A 15,364-nucleotide genomic window follows, 5' to 3' on the forward strand; every position below is an offset into this window, starting at 1 on the left:
CATACCTTTGATATGCCAAAAACAGTAAAAACAATGGGCCTCATTCCCCTGACCCTGAAAGAGCCCCCAATACCGCAGCATTAAGATGTATGAGCAAGGAGAGGCTGCTACATTCTAAGGGCCAAACTAGGCTGCCAAAACAAAGAAGAACTAAAATGACTGTCTGTACTTTCAACGCACCTATGCTGGCATCAAAAGCATCCATCGAGGACCTGATGGTGCAAGCACAGAAGATTAAGGATGATATTATTGGTCTGACCGAGACGAAAAGGTGTCAACCACATCATGTCACTTTTGACACTGGAGAAGAACTGTTCCTCGGAACATGTGACAAGAGAGGCGTTGGTGGTGTCGGAGTCCTTGTCAACACCGAACTTGGCCATGAGCATTGATTTATTCGAATGCTTAACATCTGAATTGGATGCTTACACTTCAATAGATATGGCTCACTGCCAGCAGTTTCTATCTTCGTCGTCTACCAACATCTAACTTTGATGAAGAAGAAATTGATAAATTCTACATGGAGCTGGAGAATTTCTATAAAAACACCACAACTTCTACAAGATCATTGTCGGTGATTTTAATGCCAAGATAGGACCAAGAAGATCACCCAAAGAACTCCACATCAGGACCCATGGCCTAGAATGGAACGAACAGGGTGAGAGACTGTCTGAGTTCATCATGTCAACCAAGACTATGCATGGTAACTCACAGTTCCAAAAGGCCAAATCTAAACGTTGGACATGGGAGTCTCCCGGTGGACAGTTCCACAATGAAATTGACTACATCATATTCAATCAACGGTTTTGCCTGACCAATGTCACTGTTGTCCCAAAATTCCAAACGGGATCAGACCACCGTCTCCTTCATGCAAAATTCTACTTCATGAAGTGGGGAGAAAGTGCTACAAAGTTTAAAAAGAGAACTCCAGAACAAATACCAACTGGGAGCTCTTTGGCACTATTGCGACAACATGGGAAGATGCCATCATTGACGAGATTGATGAAGAATGCGATTGACTGGTTCAGCACCTCCATGATTGTGCAAGGAACAGCGAGAGAGAGAGAAAGCCACAAAAAGACACCTGTCTTCAGAAACTATCCAGCTCATTCACCAACGTGACTTGGCGCAAGCCTCAGGCAACTATAAGCTAACATCCGAGCTCACAAAGCAGTGCAGAGAAGTGTTAAAGGAAGACCTCAAAGAAAGAAGAGCAGCAGTGCTGGCTGATACAACAGAAACCGGGAAAGGCATTCACAACACCTGCCTGTCCTTCACCAATTGCAAGACCAAGATGACTGCACTCCAACATCCTGATGGATCTATCACATCTTCCAGAAGGGCAATGGAGAAGATTAACTATGATTTCTACTCAGCTCTCTTCGATAGCCATGTCCACCTGCCCACATACCTCATGTTGTTCCCAATATTCTCCCTTCTGAAACCCAACACACCATTTCATTGGTAAAGAATCAAACAGCACCCGGCCCAGACAAGGTCAGACCAGAATACCTGAAGAATCTACCACCAGTAGTCATCAATACAATGGCTCAGCTCTTTACACGCTACCTGTCTGAATGCAAGATTCCGTCCCAATGGAAAACCAGTAGAACCATTCTACTGTACAAGGAGATATCCACGACATTAGCAACTATCACCCAATCTGCCTGTTGTCCATCATCTATAAGCTGTTAATTCGAATCATCCTGAATAGCATTTGCAGAACACTTGATGAAAGACAGCCATGCAAGCAAGCTGGGTTCAGAAAAGGATTCAGCACAATCGACCATATCCACACGGTAACCAAGCTCTTTGAGGTTTCTCAGGAGTTCAAGATGCCGCTCTGTCTAACGTTTATCGATTTAAAGAAGGCCTTTGATTCTGTTGAGACTGAAGCGGCCATCGAAGCCCTAGCCAAACAGGGCGTCCCAAACTCAATATATCAGGATCCTACATGAGGTGTATTACAGATTCACTACCAGGATCTCACCATTCTACAAGGAAGTGATCATGGATGTCAAGAGAGGGGTTCGGCAGAGTGATACTATTTCACTGAAACTCTTCAGTGCCACTCTGGAGAACATTATGGGAAAGAATGGGAGTGAAGATAGACGACCGGAAACTACACCACCTCCGCTTTGTTTATGACATCGCTCTAATAACACCAAACATTAGCCAAGAGCACTAATGCTGGCCAACTTCGACCATGAGTGTGGAAAGGTTGGACTGCAGCCAAATCTCATAAAGACAATGTTCATGAGAAACGGACTTGTTCCTGACGTTCCATTCACTCTCAATGGAATGAACATCTCTGAATGCAGCAATTATGTGTACCTAGGTCAAGAACTCAACATGATGAACGACCTGGCACCTGAGCTGCTCAGGAGGAAGAGAGCGGCATGGAACAGAATGCCGACTGGTTCAACCCTTTTGGAAAACAGTATGGACAATTCTCAAAAAATTAGAAATTGAGCTCCCATTTGACCCAGCAATACCACTCCTGGGAATATATCCCAGAGAGGCAAAAAAGTATAGTCGAAGTGACATCTGCACTTGTTTGTTCATTGCACCACTCTTTACAATAGCTAGAATATGGAAAAAACTTGAGTCCCCGAGAACAGATGACTGGTTAAAGAAACTTTGGTATATCTACACAATGGAGTACTATGTAGCAGTTAGAAAAAAATGAAGTCATGAAATTTACATACAAGTGGTACTACATGGAAAATATCATGCTAAGTGAAATGAGTCAGAAAGAGAGGGACAGACATAGAAAGACAGCATTCATCTGGATAACATAAAGTAACAAAATAAGAGACTAACACCCAAGAGCAGCTGTGATAAATACCAGGTTGTTCACTCCATGGCTTAGAAGTCAGCCGCACACTGTAGGGGCAAAGGCAGCTCAGACAGAGAAGGGAACACCAAATAAAGGGTGCTGGAAAGATCTGCCCAGGATGGGAGATGCATGCTGAAAGTAGTCTATAGACAGAACATGATTGCCACCCAATGTCTCTTCTGCAGACCACAGCAGTGAAAAGGAGAGATAGAACAAAAGGGAGTGCCCTGCCACAGAGGCAGGGTGGGACGGGGGATGGGAGGGGTGGGATACTGGGATTGGTGGGGGTGGAGAATGGGCACTGGTGGAGGGATGGGTACTCGATCATTGTATAACTGAAACCCAAGCACTACAACTTGTAAGTCTACAACTGTACCTTAAGGTGTTTCACTAACAATAAAAAAAAAAAAGAGTGTCAAAGAGGGGCTGGAGTGATAGCACAGCGGGTGGGGCGTTTGCCTTGCATGCGGCCGACCCAGGTTCAATTCCCAGCATCCCATATGGTCCCCTGAGCACCTCCGGGAGTGATTCCTGAGTGCAAAGCCAGGAGTGGAAGCTGTGCATCGCCGGGTGTGATCCAAAAAGCAAAAAAAAAAAAAAAAAAAAAAAAAGAGTGTCAAAGAAATAGCTAAGAGGACGAAGAACCTCCAGCTCCAGGCACATCTCTTCAACTCCACTGTTCTTTCTGCACTAAAATACACCTTAGAGATCTGGGCCCTACGAAAACAGGATGAGAACACTATTCAATCTCCCAAAGAGGAATTGAAAGAGCTATGCTTGGAGTACCATGCTTCACTCCAGTGAGAGAAGGAATCCGGAGTTCCAACCTCCATCGAAGATCGAGAATCAGGGACACTGTCTCTTTTTGCCATGGTGTCAAAAATCAGATGGGCTGGACACATAATGCAATTTGGAGACGACCGCTGGACTAGAGCTGTTACCGACTGGATTCCATGTGACATCAAAAGATCTTATGGCCACCCACCTAAGAGATGGTCAAACTTCTTCATCAAGACCCTGAACGAACGGTTTGAGGCTCTTCATGTTCCTGGAGCGATCAGACACGATTGGGCTACACTAGTAACAATGGAGATGTTACTGGTGCCCGCTCAAGCAAATTGATGAGTAACAGGATGTTAAGTGATCAAGTGATCCATACCTTCTACTCCTTCCTCATTTTATTCAGCAAACAATCCTACTGAAATTTTGGGGAGTAGGGTCACTCCCAGCGATGTACAGGACTTACTCCTGGTGGTGTTCAAGGACCATATGGGAAATCAGGGATCAAACTGGGTCAAATGCATGCAAGACAAATACCCTACCCACTTTCACAATGCCCTCCACCCTTTTTTCTTTTTTTCTACTGAATTTTTTTTTAAGTTGACAAAGGATCTCCAATGGAGGGAGGGAAGTTGCGCAAGCAGTGTGCTCAAAGGACCTGGGGTCATCCCAGTAGCTCCACACCCAACCATTCAAATGCATGGGGCTGTCCTGGGGCTGTCCTAAAAAGAGTTACACACAGGGCTGGAGCCATAGCACAGCGGGTAAGGCGTTTGCCTTGTACGTGGTGGACCTGGGCTCGATTCCCATATGGTCCCCTGAGCACCGCCAAGAGTAATTCCTGAGTGCAGAGCCAGGAGTAACTTCTGTGCATTGCCAGGTGTGACCCAAAAAGAAAAAAAAAGGAGTCACACAGTGCCCAAGGATGGAATCCAGGGCCCAGCACATGCAGGGCATGTGCTCCAGTTCCTTTAGTTCCCTTTTCAGCCCACTACCAATGAATCTGCAGATTCATTACAGAAAATATTACTTACAACATATATATATAGACCTATGAATTTCAACCATGTTTAAATTCTAAGTTAGGATTATCAGGATTTACTTATAAGAGAAAATGTATTGGGGACAGATAGTACAGGAGATAAGGCACTAGCTTGTATGCAATTAGATGGCAGTTTAGATTCCCAGCAAATATATAGTGCCCCAAGAAATGCCAAGATCTCTCCTGAGCACAAAGTCAAGATGATCTTTGCTGAGCAGTGTAGGAGGTGGCTAAAACCCCATACTCCCACAAAAGGAAGAATTTCCTTTACTTCACAGAACTTTAAAAAAAAAAAAAGTCATAAAGGAATTTAGTGACAAAAGATTAATTTATGCAAATGAAATGTCTTATTCTCATTCATTTCATTTGTGACCCCAAGCAAAAACTATTAATATGGCTAACTGGTATTCTTATAGAGACCTTCTGTATGAGGGAGAAAAGTATTAACTATAATTTAAAAACCTTCAATTGCTAACACATAAACAGTCATTTCAAAATTTCTATCAACTACATCCTAAAATGTTCAAGGAAGAGAAGAAGCTACTTGTTATTGAATATTGTTTTCCTTTCACCATGCCACTGAACTTGGCTACAAGCATAAATATTTCCATTAATCCACGGTCCACAGTCCTCCCGTTGTTCATCGATTTGCTCGAGAGGGCCCAGTAACGTCTCCATCATGAGACTCGTTGTTACTGTGTTTGGCATATCGAATACATCACTGGTCGCTTGCCAGGCTCTGCCGTGCGGGCGAGATACTCTCGGGAGCTTACCGGGCTCTCCTAGAGGGGCGGAGGAATCGAACTTGGGTCGGCCATGTTGGCTGCGTGCAAGGCAAACGCCCTACCGCTGTGCTATCGCTCCAGCCCGAGCATTTCCATTAATATAAGAATTTAATGTACTTTGGCTTCTTGGTTTTTGATCCAAAAACAAAGCCACTATTTACAGTATTGCTTCTAACAGAAAAAATAAAACTGAAATTCTAAACAGAATTATAAATTATATTTGGGATTGGGGAGATAGTTCAAAGGTCTAGAGAACAACTTTTTTTAATGCAGGTGCCCCAGATTCTATCCCTCATATCTCAGGGTCCCTGGGCATTGCCAGGAGCTTCCCAGAGTACTGAAACAGAAGTAGCCCCCACGCACCACTAGGTGTAACACAAAATAAAAAAATTTTTAAAAATACATGACTGCGATAGCACAGCGGAAAGGCGTTTGCCTTGCACGCAGCCAACAAGGCCGACTCGAGTTCGATTCCTCCGCCCCTCTCGGAGAGCCCGGCAAGCTACCCAGAGTATCTAGCCCACACGGCAGAACCTGGCAAGCTACCCGTGATGTACTCGATATGCCAAACACAGTAACAACAAGTCTCATGATGGAGACGTTACTGGGCCCGCTCGAGCAAATCGATGAACAACGGGAGGACCGTGACCGTGACCATGACATGACTAAATGCAAAATATTCCCATAAAATAATAAAACCTAACAAAGAATATGATGGGGGAAGGAAAATTAGTTTTACTATAAAGGGGGAAGGAAAGGGAAAAGAAAGTATAGGGAAAATGAAAAAGAAAAGACACTTGGAACCCAGATGACAGCTAAGAGATTTAAAACATTTGTTCAAATATTGGTGCCCCCTAAACTCACCAAGGTAATCCTGGAAGCCCTCCAGCAAGGATGAATGGAGGGTGGAAATTGGTGAGAATCTGGTATATACTATAATTAACAGCAACAAGTTATGATTTTCATCCTAGAAGTGCAAGAAACTGAGAACAGGAAATGGATGCTAATCCCATATACTTGTGAGATTAGAACCTAAATCAAAGCCCAACATCTATGTGCTTTTTGCTCACCATCACTGCTCCCTCCTAAAGTCACAAGGACATGGGGAATGAAAAGAGTCCCCAAAATATCTAAGTCCCCAAAATATCTAAACCTCACAACGGAAATATGGGAGTGGGGCATTTCATAAGAAAAATTAAAATCAGCAATAGTACAGCAGGTAGGGCACAAGGCCGACTCGGGTTCAATCTCCAGCCTTGTAAGAGGCCGACTTGTGTTCAATCCCCAGCATCCCATATGGTCCCCCAAGTACTAACAGGAGTAATTCCTGAGTCTAGAGCCAGGAGAACCCCTGTGTATCACTGGGTGTGACCCGAGAAGCAGAAAAAGAAAAATTAAAATAAAAAAATAGCCCATATAATTCAGAATGGTGAGTCCACTATATAACTGGGGGAAGCAACATAGTGATCTCTCTCCTAGAACCAGAGTTCCTGAAAGAATAAAGTTCAAGGTCTAAAAATACCGCCAATGCATGGTAATTCATCACCACTAACTTTCTTACTAACCTAAAAATTCAGAAAGACAGTAAAAGGCAAAGATACTTGGAGTCAAAGAGCTGCAATCTGGAATCCACATATTCTGACAGAAACTTAAAATATGTCCCAAGGGGAAACAAATTTGGAGTTTTATGAGAGGAAAAGATGACGCAACTAATTTGGGGGGAGGGGAAGCTTGTTCTTCAAGCCCGAGTTCTCCCGTGAACACATATCTAGCTTGCTTTTCTCTTTGCTAGTTTTTTTCCACTCTGGAAAAGCCTGTGTTCTCTCTTGAATAGGTACTTCCTCTCTTTCTCTCCCCTTAAGTCTTTCCAAGTAAGTTTTAATCAATAAAAATTGCCTTTTGTCTTGCTCCAAAAGAAGAGACAGAGAGACAGAGAGAGACAGAGACAGAGAAGAAAGTGTCTACTTTTAGAGACCCAGAATCACTGGTGAAGCAACAGGTTTGGAATATTGTATGACTGAACCCCAATCATAGACAACTTTGTAACTTTACCTCACAGTGATTTAATTTAAAAAGAGAATATTTTTTAATTATCTTGGGCTGGGGAGATAGCACAACGGGTAGGGCTTTTGCCTTGCATGCAGCTGACCCGGGTTCAATTCCCCCGTCACTCTCGAAGAGCCCAGCAAGCTACCGAGAGTATTCCCCCCCCCCCACACACACACACAGCAGAGCCTAGCAAGCTCCCTGTGGCATCTTCTCCCCGTGGCATATGCCAAAAACAGTGACAAGTCTCACAATGGAGACATTACTGGTGGCTGCTCGAGCAAATTGATGAACAATGGGAGCACAGTGCTACAGTGCTTCACCAAAAATAAAGGAAGTGGACCTGGAGCAATAGCACAGCAATAGTACAGCACATCTCTTTGATTCCACTGTTCTTCCTGCATTAACCTATGCCTCAGAGACCTGGGCCCTACGCAAACAGGATGAGAACGCTATTCGGGTCTCCCAAAGAGGAATTGAAAGAGCTATGCTTGGAATATCACGTTTCACTCAAATGAGAGAAAGAATCCGGAGTTCTGACATCCGTCGACGATCAAGAATCAGGGACGCTGTCTCATTTGCCAAGGTGTCGAAAATCAGATGGGCTGGTCACGTAATGAGATTTAAAGACCGCTGGACTAGAGCTGTACCGACTGGATTCCACGGGATGTCAAAAGACCGCGTGGCCGCCCACCTTCCAGATGGTCAGACTTCTTCGTCAAGATCATGCACGATCGGTTTGAGGCCCTTCATGTTCCCAGAGCGAACAGATGCCATTGGGCTACACTAGCACGCGACAGGGACAAATGGAGACGTTACTGGCGCCCGCTCAAGCAAATCGACGACTAACGGGAAGTTAAGTGATTAAGTGATTAAGTACAGCAGGTAGGGCTCTGGGCCTTGCACATGGCTGTCATGGTTTCGATCCCCAGTACCCCAGATGATCCCTCGAGAACTGCTAAGCTTAATTCTTGACTGTAGAGTCAGGAGTAACCGCCGGGCACCTCCTGGCATGGGCCCAAGACAAAAACAAAACAAAGTTCACTAGTGTTAGGCCAGAGAGAAAGTTCAAAGAGCATAAATTCTTTGCCTGCAGGGAGCCAAGTTTGATCTCTGGCACCTCTGGGAGAGAATTTCTAGCCCAGAATATTTTTCATGCAGTGCTGGATATGGCCCCTCCCCCCCAAAAAAAATGAAAAGTTAGTGTTAACTAGCTTAAATAACTCGACTATACATAATTCGTAACTGGGTCTATTATTCTCTGACAAAAGTCTAAAATATGATCAGTTCTCAAGTCCCAGACTTAAAATATTGTTTGCTTAGTGATTTCTTTTATTGGGGGTTGGGGGGAGGGAGCAAACCATGCAGTGCTTAGAGCTTACTCCTGGCTCTAACCTTGGGAAATCACTCCTGGCAGTCCTGGGAAACCATATAGTACCAGAGATCATCCTGGATCAATCGCTTGAAAGGCAAAAACTCTACCCACTACACTATCACTCATTGCTTTATAGTTTCTGAAAGAAATTCCTTTCTGAGCCAATCCAAAGATCTCTGACTAGTTCATAGGTGACAAGAAATGCAGTTTCTCCATAATACTGCACAGTGAGAGTGAAGTCCAAAGAATGGTTTCAGAGAGGCTGGAGATATAATACAGAGGCTAAGACTCTTGCCTTGCATGCAGTCAATCCTGGTTCAAATCCTGGCACCACAATATCCCCTATCACTACCAGGAGTGACCCCTGCATTCATGTGTGATTCTTCCCAGCCCCCTAAAAAATCTCCACAAATGTCACTTTTTATAACACATAACAGCATAGACTAATTTCTTCTGAATTTTGTGAGGTTAAGACAATTAAAATTTTTCACACATTTCTTTCATCTGCCTTTAAAAACATTAAGAAAATGTGTTCCCCTTTCTAGCACTTTAATTTTACCTTCACAGAAAACTTCCAAACCAAGAATTAAATTGGCTTTGAGAGCTGAATCCCAAATTATAGAGAAAAAAATTGAAAATTAGGTCAATTATTTCCAGTTTCTCACAGATAAAAAAAAAAGTTCCAGAATTCATTTTCACAGCAGGAAGCACAGAGCGAAAAAGATTTTTAAATTAATGAAGTTATGACATTTTTAGACAAGTTTCTTCAAAAAATAAGTATTTTTAAATGGCATATCGAATACCAATTTGAAATTGTCAGGTTTGACAACTTCAACTGATTGAAAACACACCAAGATGTCCAGAAGGGCTGGAGCACAGTTTTGCATGTGCGAGCCCCAGATTTGAACCCCAGCATCGCACGCTCCCTCTACCACCACCACGTGGTTCCTGAGCACTGCATCAGAAGTATCCCCCAAATACAGCCAGGTGTGACCCCAAAGTACAAAACAGAGAATGACTAAAGGAGCAAGTAGAGCAGTAGCCTTGCACACAGCCAGTGTGGGTTCAATCTTCAATCCTTGACACCCATATGGTTCTCTGAGCTGGTCAGGAGTGATTCCTAAGTGCAGAGCCAGGAGTTACCCCTGAGCAACACCTAGTCCGACATCCCACCCCGCCCAAAAAAAAATGACAAAACATTTTTTAATGGTACACCTGTACTAAGTTCATTTTGTTCTTGACAAAAATGTCTCCATTTCAGTTTAATACTACATCAACAATTACTGTAGCCTATGAAACAAGGAACAGGGCTGACTTTAAAATCACAGGCTAGGACTGAAACCAGTCCGCACCACTTTAGTGACCTTCAGCAAATCAGTTAACCTCACCAGGTCTTCCTTTTCTCATTCTATTAAACAATGCCCCTCAAACCAAGGACTTTTGCAAAGTAATGTCTACGAAACATCTAGCACGGTATACACCACAAAACACCAAAAAGCACAGGAACAGGTGAATAGAAAAGAGGGGCTTTCCTGGTAAAGGACCGGCTTACACAGGGGCACATGTCTACCAGCACAGGCCCCAGAGAAAGTTTGCAAGAGAGGAACTAACAGCCTAGTTTTATAACCAGCAGAGCTCGGGGTGTGTGTGTTGGGGGGGGGGGGGGGGGGGAGGAATGTAAAAGTTTATACATATTCTAGCAGTTTTTCAGAAAACTCATACATATTCATGAAGGTGAAGGATAGGCAAGGGCAGGTAAGAAACATACCACAGACATAAGTGATACATATGGCAAACGGACAGAAATGTCACAGGGTGCATTTTAAATAGGTGATGAAAGAGATAGATGACTGACGGTCAGGAAGGGCTCCACTTCACAGTCTCCACTGGCCAGCAGTATGTGGCCAGGTATCTGAGTCCTTCTCAAAAGGGTCCCTGAGATTCTGTTTTGGCCCAGCCATGGCAAAAGGAATGTAACCAGGTCGCTTTTTCTAGAGTAACAGTGATAAAACTCTCCAAATGAGTCAGCCTGGGATTTTCCTAACCTAGCAAGTACTTCCAAGATTCAGGAACAGGAGTGGGACATGAGGGAGAGGAGGCGGGGTTGGGGACAACCTGGCAAAAAGTTTTAATTACTTAATTACAAAATTAACTTCTTTGGTGTCTTGCCTACTTTGCCAACCTTATAGAACTGCTTTTCCCAGGACTTCCAGAGCTTCCACTTTTAAGGAACCGAAAATTGTATCATGTTTTTCCACCACAACTGGTGACTCATCTTATGAATAGCTCCTGGAGACCACAAAGACATCCTACTCACCGTCTCCGTTCGCACGGACATCCTTCACTTGACAACAGTACTTGGACAATGTGGTTTCCAAAGAATCTGACAAGCCCGAAATGAACAGATATGAAGAGCCAGCCAGCCTAAAGAATCAACAGGTTCTGAAACATTAACATTACCAGTGCCCTCAATCATGGTGACTCAATAAAAATATATAAGTAAATAAATAATCGAAAATCAGATGGGCTGGTCACGTAATGAGATTTAAAGACGACCGTTGGACTAGAGCTGTTACTGATTGGATTCCACGGGATGTCAAGAGACCGCGTGGTCGCCCACCTACCAGATGGTCAGTCTTCTTTGTCAAGATCATGAACGATCGGTTTGAGGCCCTTCATGTCCCCGGAGCGAACAGATGCCATTGGGCTACACTAGCACGCGACAGGGACAAATGGAGACATTACTGGTGCCCGCTCGAGCAAATCAACGACTAACGGGACGTTAAGTGATTAAGTGATTAAGTGATTAAGTAAATAAAGTTTTCAAATAAATATCTGCTGGGTGAGACAGTTCAACAGGCTGAAGTGCATGCTTTGCATGCAAAGAGCCCACCTTGATTGGGGCCAGAGCAATAGTACAGCAGGTAAGGTGCTTGCCTTACACACAATCCACTGGGCTAGATCCCCGACATCCCATATGATCCTCCACAGCCTTCCAGGAGTTATCCCTGAGTGCAGAGTCATAAGTCAGCCCTTGAGCACCAACGGGGGTGACCCAAAAATAAAACAAAAACCCACGTTTGACTAGGCCCCCACAATACTGACTTCCAAGCTTAGAGTAGAGCTGATCATCCTTGGGTATAGCTCAAAAACCCTGGAGAAATAGGATAGGAGTTAAAGCACATGTCTTGTACACGGCAGATTCTGGTTCAATCCCCAGCACATATCGGGTCCCCAGGAACCCTGCCAGGACTGGTCCCTGAGTGCAGAGTCAGGAGTAAGTCCAGAGCAACGCTGGGTGAAGTCCCAAAATAAACAAATTGATGTCATCAAGAATGAGAATAAAAAAGAATTAACACACTGGTTTGTTAAACAACTCAGCAACAATTCATGCCTTTGAACAATACCATATTGAAAATGTCTTTTAGAAGATGGGGCTAAATCTCTCAAAAAAGATGGGGCTCAATCTCTCTCTAAGAAAAGATGGAGCTCAATCTCTCTCTCTCTCTCTCTCTCAGAAAATATCCAAAAAGGTCTTGTAAACTGACATTCCAGATAACACTTTTCAAATCAAAGATCCCGGTTCTTCCTAAGGGAAAACTCACAAAATCCAGGGGCCGGGGGGAATGAAGGACAGCGGTAAGACAGTGGCAACGGGCCTTCCTGGCTCCCTAAGAACACATCAGAAAGGACAGAGAGAAAATTTCTCAGAAAAGGACAGGGAGAAAATTTCTCCAGATGAAGAAGAGGCACTTTGGAAACACCAGAAACGATGGAAAGCACTGGGAGCTCAATTCTCCAAATGAAGATGAGACACTTTGGAAACCAAGGGAGAGTCTTGAGTTGTCAGTAGGTTTCCACATGAAAGAAAACTTTGCTGCTTTGAAAATACCTTTTAAGTTTTACAAAACAGGGATTTTAAAACCGGTATGAACGAAAGCTCTGCTTTTCAGCAATTCAAACACGCCTCTATTTACGATCGACCTTATTTGCGGGAGGGAGTGGGGGAGACTAGAGGTGAATTAAAGCTCGTGGATCAAAGTCACGAGGTAATCCATGAGCCTAGAGTTGGCGAACAGGTCTGGGAAGGCTCCAGACCAAGTCGCTCAGACGCATCCCTCCAAGCATCGCCTCCCGCTCTGGGTCGCCCCAGGTGCCCGCTCTCACGGTCACCTCCCTGGCTTCCCTGTTTAGGTTTCTGAAATAGCTGGGACAAAAAAAAAGAAAAGAAAAACGAGAAAGCCCGAGACACTTACTTCACTCCCGAAGTGAAGGCAGCGCGGCTAACTTCCGCCTTTCTGAGCACTTGTATCCAGTTTCAGCGCGGGGTGGAGCCAGCCCCGCCGCAGAGATGGGATGGGTTGCCCAGACTGCGGCCAAGCTGGAATCCCAGGACCGGTAGGACGGGCCCCCGCCTGCAGAGACACTTTCAGAATCTGTTTTCCTCGGAGGAAGGTCTTGGTTGTTTTGTTCGTTTGGCTGGTTGGTTGGTTTTGGTTTTGGTTTTTCCAACGAGAAATTGTTTCACGAAGGAAACTGTGTTTTGTCTTTATCTGCAAAATCTTTTGAAAAGTCATCACCCGCACTCTATGATGCTGAGACAAACAAAGGCGCTACCTACTTGAGGTTAGGAAGGCTTGTGGAAATAAAATATAAGGTACCCCATGAAGTTTGTATTACAGATAAAGAGCTAATCGTTCTTTTTTTGTAAATATTGCCCTATGCAATATTTGGAACATAAACCGGGGGGGGGGGGGGGGGGGGGGGGGGAAATGATCCATTGTCTTTGAAAATTCAAATTTACCTTCGGTGTCCTTTATTTTATCTGGCAATCCTTTCTATTTCAAACAAATACAGAAAATGCAAAAGAATCAGATTGCATGGAACTTAAAACTTGGAAAGTGTGAATGACATAAATGCACAAGCCATATTTTAACAAAATGAAACATGAAATTTAGGAGTTTAGTTTGCTTTTGTTTCTTTTTAATTAAATCTTTAATCATGGTTTTTTACTAAATTCTTTTACGGAAGAAAAATTTTAGGACTAGAGGGAAAATTGGGGATCTGAAAATGTTATTAAACATTTCCTTCAAACTCAAACAAGTGTGCAGAATGGAGTAGACCACGTCATACACACATGGCTTGTCTGAGATCATGGTTGACAATTAACATTTGCCAATTCTCTAAAACCACTTGTATTTCAAGGGTTCTTTTTTTTGGGGGGGTGGGGGGAGTTGCGCAGGAGTGCTTCTTACAAAAGGAGAACAACAAATTTCTAAATTGTGTTATCTTAAAGCCCAAAACTAGATGCTATCCAAGACTGGAGGAGTAAATCTCTCGGCCCCTCAAATATGTCTTTTGACAGAGATTAATTTCATGGAACGGGACCTAAAAGACAGATTGGAGACAGCCTTTGAAGAGATCTTTCCATATGAATACCCCACCTAAGGCCTTCTCCCAGGGAAGATGTCATTAATGGAGAAGGCAGAATTTAAGTTGTAGCCTTACCTTTCTTCTTTCTAGAATCAACAGCCTTAGCTAAGCAGCTTTAAAATGGAATTTCAGCTTTGTTGACTCTCCCATCTGTTCAGGAGGTAAATATTGACAAAGTTTTCTTGACTTTTTCTCTTATCTATCTGTCTCTTGTTTATTATATTATTGCCCAACCTCTGAAGAACCCAGAATGATGCAACATGATTTATTTAGTGACCAAGGAATCAGGGTAGTAGGACAAATCAGAAACTGATCCAAAATGCTTTAAAAAAAATAGAGCTACAAAATACAAAGCTAAATTTCTATCAAGAGATTCTTCTGACAGGATCTAGAGGGATAATACACTGAGAAGGGCATTTGCATTGCATGTGACACCTGGAGTTTGATCTCCAGCACCCTATGCTCCCTCCAGCACTTCTGGGAGTGAGACCTGAGCCCTCAGCACTGTCAGGTGCAGAGAAAGTGTGTGTGTGGAGAGAGAGAGAGAAGAGAGGGAGAGGGAGAGAGGAAGAGGGGGAGAGAGCAAGAGAAGAAAGAAAGAAAGAAAGAAAGAAAGAAAGAAAGAAAGAAAGAAAGAAAGAAAGAGAAAGAGAAAGAGAGAGAGAAAGAGAGAAGGAAAGAAAGAGAGAAAGAAGGAAAGAAAGAAAGTCCATCCTTACAACTGTAGCTTGTCTCATGGCTTACCACCCTCTCCTCTACATTGTAACAGTAGGACTTATTGCAAACCAGTTACTCCACTACAAAACATGCCTTACAACATCATTTTGAAATACATGCATCTACCTGCAGAGCTCAGGAACAGAACGAGGCAATTAACCAGGAAATAAGTACAAAATTGCAACAAGAAAGCCCCTCAATAGAGGATAAAGATCTGTCAAAAAAAACCTCCTGAATTGAAAGAACTAGAGGATCAAAATATATATATATATATATATATATCAAAATATTAAACATGACTGAGTATCCGAGACTTGGTTTTAAGGTTTGCTCTGACCAAATGGCGA

The 15,364-nt window shown here is 43.5% G+C and overlaps 1 protein-coding gene across 2 annotated transcripts in view; it reads right to left on the minus strand.

The window, feature by feature from the left end:
- Positions 1 to 13,166, minus strand: part of FRRS1 (ferric chelate reductase 1) — a 67,563-nt gene extending 54,397 nt beyond the window's left edge. Inside the window, exon 1 of one of the 2 annotated variants that reach the window (XM_056139130.1) lies at positions 13,124 to 13,166. The gene's annotated coding sequence lies outside the window, so the exon portion shown is untranslated. Of the gene's footprint in view, positions 1 to 429; positions 510 to 13,123 lie in introns of those variants that run through there. The other variant, XM_056139131.1, reaches the window with a different exon arrangement.
- Positions 13,167 to 15,364: the final 2,198 nt, after the last annotated feature.

The sequence above is a fragment of the Sorex fumeus genome, unplaced genomic scaffold (genome assembly GCF_029834395.1).
Source record: "Sorex fumeus unplaced genomic scaffold, SorFum_2.1 ptg000131l, whole genome shotgun sequence".
Lineage (NCBI taxonomy): Eukaryota > Metazoa > Chordata > Mammalia > Eulipotyphla > Soricidae > Sorex > Sorex fumeus.